Source organism: Scyliorhinus torazame, chromosome 1 (genome assembly GCF_047496885.1).
Source record: "Scyliorhinus torazame isolate Kashiwa2021f chromosome 1, sScyTor2.1, whole genome shotgun sequence".
NCBI classification, from domain to species: Eukaryota; Metazoa; Chordata; class Chondrichthyes; order Carcharhiniformes; family Scyliorhinidae; genus Scyliorhinus; species Scyliorhinus torazame.
In genome coordinates, this window is record NC_092707.1 from 25,243,517 (window position 1) to 25,249,516 (window position 6,000).

Genomic DNA, 6,000 nt, shown 5'->3' on the forward strand with positions numbered 1-6,000 from the left:
AGGTTCTTGATTAATAAGGGGATCAGGGGTAATGGGGAGGGGATCAGGGGTAATGGGGAGGGGATCAGGGGTAATTCTGCTCCTATGTCTTATGGTCTCACACAAGCTCACAGATCAGCAGTGGAAATGCCCTGACAAGAAACTGTTAACGTACGGGCACCAGAAAAGGCCAATTTTGGAGCTTGATTCCAGAGACTGAATTAGACATTCCAATTCCATCATTCCAATCAATGACCACAGCATTAATCTAATTTCCACCCCTCACAACATGGGTGTTTTGTTAATTGCCAATAAGTCTCAAATACAATGAAAGTTGTCTTAACACACCATGTAACAATTGGACGACACTCAGAAGATCATAACACTGTCTGTCTGCATGAAAAATACATAAATTAAGTTGTCTCACGGCAAGTGGATGTGGAGGTTGTGCTGTTTGGATTTGTCACGCAGCATCCTGTAGCTATGCGAGCAGTGCACAGCCTGTGAAGGTCAAAAAAAACAAAAGATTCTTCAGCTTTAAACTCTGTAAGATACAGAACGCTGACTGGTCAATAATTGCTCATACGAGATCGGAAAAGGGTAGAGTGAAGGCCACAGAGCACCAGGGGTTCAGATGCTGCGCAAAACAAACACATTTTGATTAAGCTTCTGAAATATGAGCATCCCTGTTGATGCTCAAATATACATACGTTTTGCACTATTTGCAAAAGTAATACTCTTTTGTAATGGACATTTTAAAATTAGATTTCAAGTAGAATAGGCTTTAACTGCAGATTCAGTAAACAGGATGACATAATCCACTACAGATGGGATGTTTACTTTAGCCTCAGAATCATAATTCTGAGTCAGGATTGCTGCTGCAAAATCAGGAGAATTACAGAAAGGACCATTAACACAGTGGCTTTGTGAAATCTTGCACACACATCACCCCATGTGCCTAGGTCTCAATCATGAAATAAAGAGACTAGCATTTAAATGGTGCATTTTGTGACCTCAGGACATCCCAGATCTCTTCACAATTAATTCTACAAGTCAGCCAATTTGAAAAATGCACAACAAACAGCAATGAGATAACGACCAATAGTCTATTGGTCGAGAGGTAAATATTGGCTAGGATACTGGGGAGGATAGTGCCATGGGATCTTTTACATCACATTCAATGTAGTTTTAATATCTCATCTGAAAGACAGCACTTCTGACAGTGCAGCATTCTGTTAGTACTGCACTGGAGTTTAGATTTAGCACACGAGTCTCTGGAGTGTGACTTGACCCCATAATCATCTGACAGAGAGACCCACCGAGCCACAGTTCACGGGGGCATATTCTCGGATATGGAGGCCAAGTGTTCGCGCCGTCGTGAACGCCGTCGCATTTCATGATGGCGCAACCAGGGCCCGGGTACGAATATTCAGGACCCCACAGGGGGCCAGCATGGCGCTGGAGCGGTTCACGCCGCTTCAGCCTCGGCGCCGTGCCAATCTGCGCATGCGCAGGGGACTTCTTCCGCGTGCCGGCCCCGACCCAACATGGCGTCGGTGTTCAGGGGCCGGCTGCGCAACAAAGTAGGCCCGGGGGGGGGGGGGGGGGGGGGGGGGGGTGGTGGAAAAGGCTGGCCCGCCGATCGGTGGGTCCCGATCGCAGGTCAGTCCCCATCAGAGACCCCCCCCAGTGGAGGAGCCCCCCTCCCTCCACAGGCCGCCCCCTGAGCGTTCCCGCAGAGTTCCCACCGGCAGCGACCAGGGGTGAACTCCTCTGTTCTTCAAAATAGTGCCATGAGATCTTTTAGGAGGCAGAAGGGGTTTTGGTTTATCATAGAATTCCTACAGTGCAGAAAAGGCCATTCTGTCCATCAATTCTGTGCCGACCTTCTGAAAGAGCATCCGAGGCGCATTCCCCTGTCCTTTCCCCGTAATCCCACCTAACCTGCACATCTTTGGGTTACTAAGGGGCAATTTATCACGGCTAATCCACCTAACCTGCACATCTTTGAGCTGTGTCCAAAAAGGTTAGGAGTTATTGGGTTAGGGGAATAGGGTGGAAGGGAGGGCTTAAGTCGGTCGGTGCAGACTTGATGGGCCGAATGGCTTCCTTCTGCATTGTATGTTCTATGTCTATGTCAACGAAAAATCATCACTTCCAAAAGTGTAGCACTCCCTCAGTATTGGAATGGAGTGTCAGCTTGAATTTTACGCCCAAGTCTTGGAGGTGGACTTGTACCCACAATCTCCGATTAAAGTGGCAGCAAAGTAAAACTCTTAACCTACTACAAGCATCTAGCGCAGTTAGGTACAATGCTGGTTAGATCGTCATTGAAGCTCTCAAACAAGCAGCAGATATGGTACCAGTGTGATGTTCAAGCTCATCTTACACCTCTCCAATCGAGGCTGGTAATTCTGGAACAAATTGCCGTGTTGATCCATATCCACCAAGCCATGAAGAGTGAAAATACATTCAACTCACTCTAGACTGATTAGAATCCAAGTTCCACTGAAACATCTTAGTAAGTTTTAAAAATACTCTATGACACTGGTAGATCTAATATTCCTGCGCCAATTTTATACCCATTCCCTTTCTTTACCCCTCCCCCTGCAAAGGCAATGATTCATACTGTGTATAGTTTCACAGGCACTGATAGTCCTCTGGGACGAAAACAGAAAATACTGGACAATCGCAGCAGGTCTGACAGTATCTATGGAGAGAGAGGGAAGCTAACGTTTCGAGTCTGGATGACTGTCAAATGAAGTCCTCTGGGACCTTGCCCTCGAGGTCATTCTTCATCTAGAAAGCCTAAAACAACAAATATTGGCAGATTATTGGAACTCGGGCAGAGTTTCGGGGCAAACATTTACGCAAGATCAAAGTTCTTCATAGATCATTAAATAAAAATCTTGAGCAGGAACCCCAGTAATTTTCCTCCAATTACGAGACCAAGTTTCAAGAATCAGTCTGAAAGCCTGGTTATGCGTCTTCTGTAAATACGAGTTAGTCCAAGTAGCTTTTAAAAATGTACTAATGGCAAATCAACGTCACGCGAATGTTTATTATTGGCATCCTGAAACCTCTGTATTGGTACAGCAAACTGCATTAGTAGCTATGGGTCAACAAAATCTTGTTGCAAAACCATTATTAATTTGAAATAATCAAGTCGTTAGCATCTAATATCCCCTCCACACCCCCAAAGCTATTTAAATGATCATTTATTCAGATACACGGCGAGCAAGTCAGCTCCAGGAATCGAAAGACAGTTCGACTGCTATCAGCACTGCACCTGCACCAATACCAAGTCTCGCATTTGCAGTCCAATCTGCTACACAACCAGCACTGGCAGAAAAACCACCTGTGACACATACACATATATATTGTACACACATATGGACATATCACAAAGTTTAAAGTCTAAAACCGCATCTACTGCTCATCCCCCACCCATTTGTAGGTGAGGTGACCGATCAAGAGTGATACGGTGACAGGCCTGAGCTTGCGGTCTCTGCTTGACCCTGCATTAACGTGACATAAACCCAGCAGCAGTGCCTGGAGAGAGACAACAGTAGGATATCATACACACACATTTATGGGTCCGTGTGTGTGAAAGCTCAGCCGCTGCCTGTCTGCAAATGCAACTGTGGCAATGTCTCAGCAGCATGCCGGGCAAAGCTGATGTGTTCATTTTGCATGCCCACCTTTCCCAGCCATTGCAGAGACTCGGTGCCCACCTGAATGATGCTGCCAGCGAGCAGATTCATTAATCTGCAGCTTCCTCCAGCCAGCCAGACAGTGCCGCGATGACGTCGCCGCGCCCCCAGCCCCGCCCCCAGCCCCGCCCCCTGCCCGCGCGCCCCCAGCCCCGCCCCGCCCCCTGCCCGCGCGCCCCCAGCCCCGCCCCCTGCCCGCGCGCCCCCAGCCCTGCCCCGCCCCCTGCCCCCAACCCCGCCATCGTCGCTCCGCCTCGCCTCCTAACTTTCCCTCCCTCCTTGCTCCGCTTTACCTCTCCTTCTCCCTCAGCTCTCCCTCCCACTCATTCACTCACTCCTGACGTTACCCTTTTACACGGGCGACCATCCCATCCCCATTCCGGTCCCTGAACCGGACAAGGGCAAGCCGGCGGCCATTACCAAGACTACAACTCCCGGCGACTCCTTCCCCAGAGCGACTGCGCGTGCGCAGCTCGGGGGGGGGGGTTGCGGGGACGTGGTGGAAGAACACGTGATGGACCGCGATTGTCTCTTGCTGCGGCCTCCCCCGATAGCGCCACCTGAAGGAAAGCACTCACTTGCAATTCCGCTCCCACCACCTTCAGGACGTCCCAACGCTGGGTTCGCCAACCCGCGACAGCCAGTTTTAAAATTTGCCCCAAACCCCAATATCCCAGCCAAATCTATTATTTTAAAATAAATTTAGAGTACCCAACCAATTCATTTTTTCTGATTAAAGGGCAATTTAGCGTGGCCAATCCACCTACCCTGCACACCTTTGGGTTGTGGGGGCGAAACCCACGCAGACACGGGGAGAATGTGCAAACTCCACACGGACAGTGACCCAGAGCCGGGATCGAACCTGGGTCCCTGGCATCGTGAGGGAGCAGGGCTAACCACTGCGCCACCATGCTGCCCAGCCAAACCTATTATTTGAATGTCAGTAATAATGAAAACAAAAATAGACATGTATTGACAGCGTTTTTAAATGTTTTGAAAAGCAAGTTGTTAATTGAAAGATACTTTCTTACAAGTGCAACTTTGAAGATGTTACTGAATTAGTAACCCAGAGACCACAGCTAATGCCCTTGGGGGAGGGTGGGGAGGTCATGGGTCCATGCACCACACAACCGAATTTACACTCAGTTAATAAATCTGGAATAATAATAATCTTTATTTTCACAAGTAGGCTTACATTAACACTGCAATGAAGTTACTGTGAAAATCCCCTAGTCGCCACATTGCGCCACCTGTTCGGGTACACAGGGAGAATTCAGAATGTCCAATTCACCTAACAAGCACGTCTCTCGGGACTTGTGGGAGGAAACCGGAGCACTCGGAGGAAACCCACGCAGACATGTGGAGAACGAGCAGACTCTCCATAGACAGAAACCCAGCATGGGACCCTGGCGCTATGAAGCCACAGTGCTAACTGATGTGACCATCAATTCACTCAAGGACTCGTGTCGGAGTAAAACAGTGGTTTTAATTAACTATCAACTTTGCCTGCCTGCGACTGGTACATATTGAGGACAGTCCCACAGGCCAGCTACTCTTATACTCCTTCAAAGGGGCGGAGCCATGGGCAGAGCCCGTACATGCTCCAACATCCTCCAACATCTCCCCCTGTGGGTGAAGCCATACAATGGCCCACAGATAAAACCCACAGAGTTAATAACATAGAACATAACTGGTGAATTAACTGTATTTACAAACATAGAACATAACTGGTGAATTAACTGTATTTACATTCACCGCATTCACCCCCTGTAAAAAAATAAAGTCCAGCGGGGGTGATGGGTCACAACTTCAGCCGGTCCAGCGCCCGGAACGTACGTTGCGACCGCCAAAGCACTGGTGTTGCAGCCGCTTCAGGTGGCTGGGGAAGTGGGTCCGGTGCAGCCCCAGGGGTTACTGTGGACGTAGTGGGGTGGAGACTGCGGGCGCAAGGTCTCGGAGAGAGATGGTATCTTGTCGACCAACATCTGCGTAGTGCGGGTTTGAGTGCAGGAGCTGGACCCTCTCTACCAGGGGATTGGTCTTATGGGTCCGAACGTGTTTCTGGAGGAGAACCGGATCCGGTGTCATTAGCCAGGGTGGGAGCGAGGCCCCTGAAGTAGTCCCCCTAGGGAAAATAAGCAAGCGGTCATGAGGAGTCTGGTTTGTGGCCGTGCAAAGGAGGGACCTAATAGCATGGAGTGCATCGGGAAGGTCTTCCTGCCAGGGGGAAACCGGGAGATTCCTGGACCGTAGGGTCAGTAGGACGGTCTTCCAGACCGTCGTGTTCTCCCTCTCCACCTGTCCATTT

The 6,000-nt window shown here is 49.3% G+C and overlaps 1 protein-coding gene across 1 annotated transcript in view; it reads right to left on the reverse strand.

The window, feature by feature from the left end:
• asphd2 (aspartate beta-hydroxylase domain containing 2) overlaps window positions 1–3,788 on the reverse strand; it is a 68,910-nt gene extending 65,122 nt beyond the window's left edge. The window contains 2 exon segments of the mRNA XM_072476260.1: window positions 328–480; window positions 3,714–3,788. The gene's annotated coding sequence lies outside the window, so the exon portion shown is untranslated.
• Window positions 3,789–6,000: the final 2,212 nt, after the last annotated feature.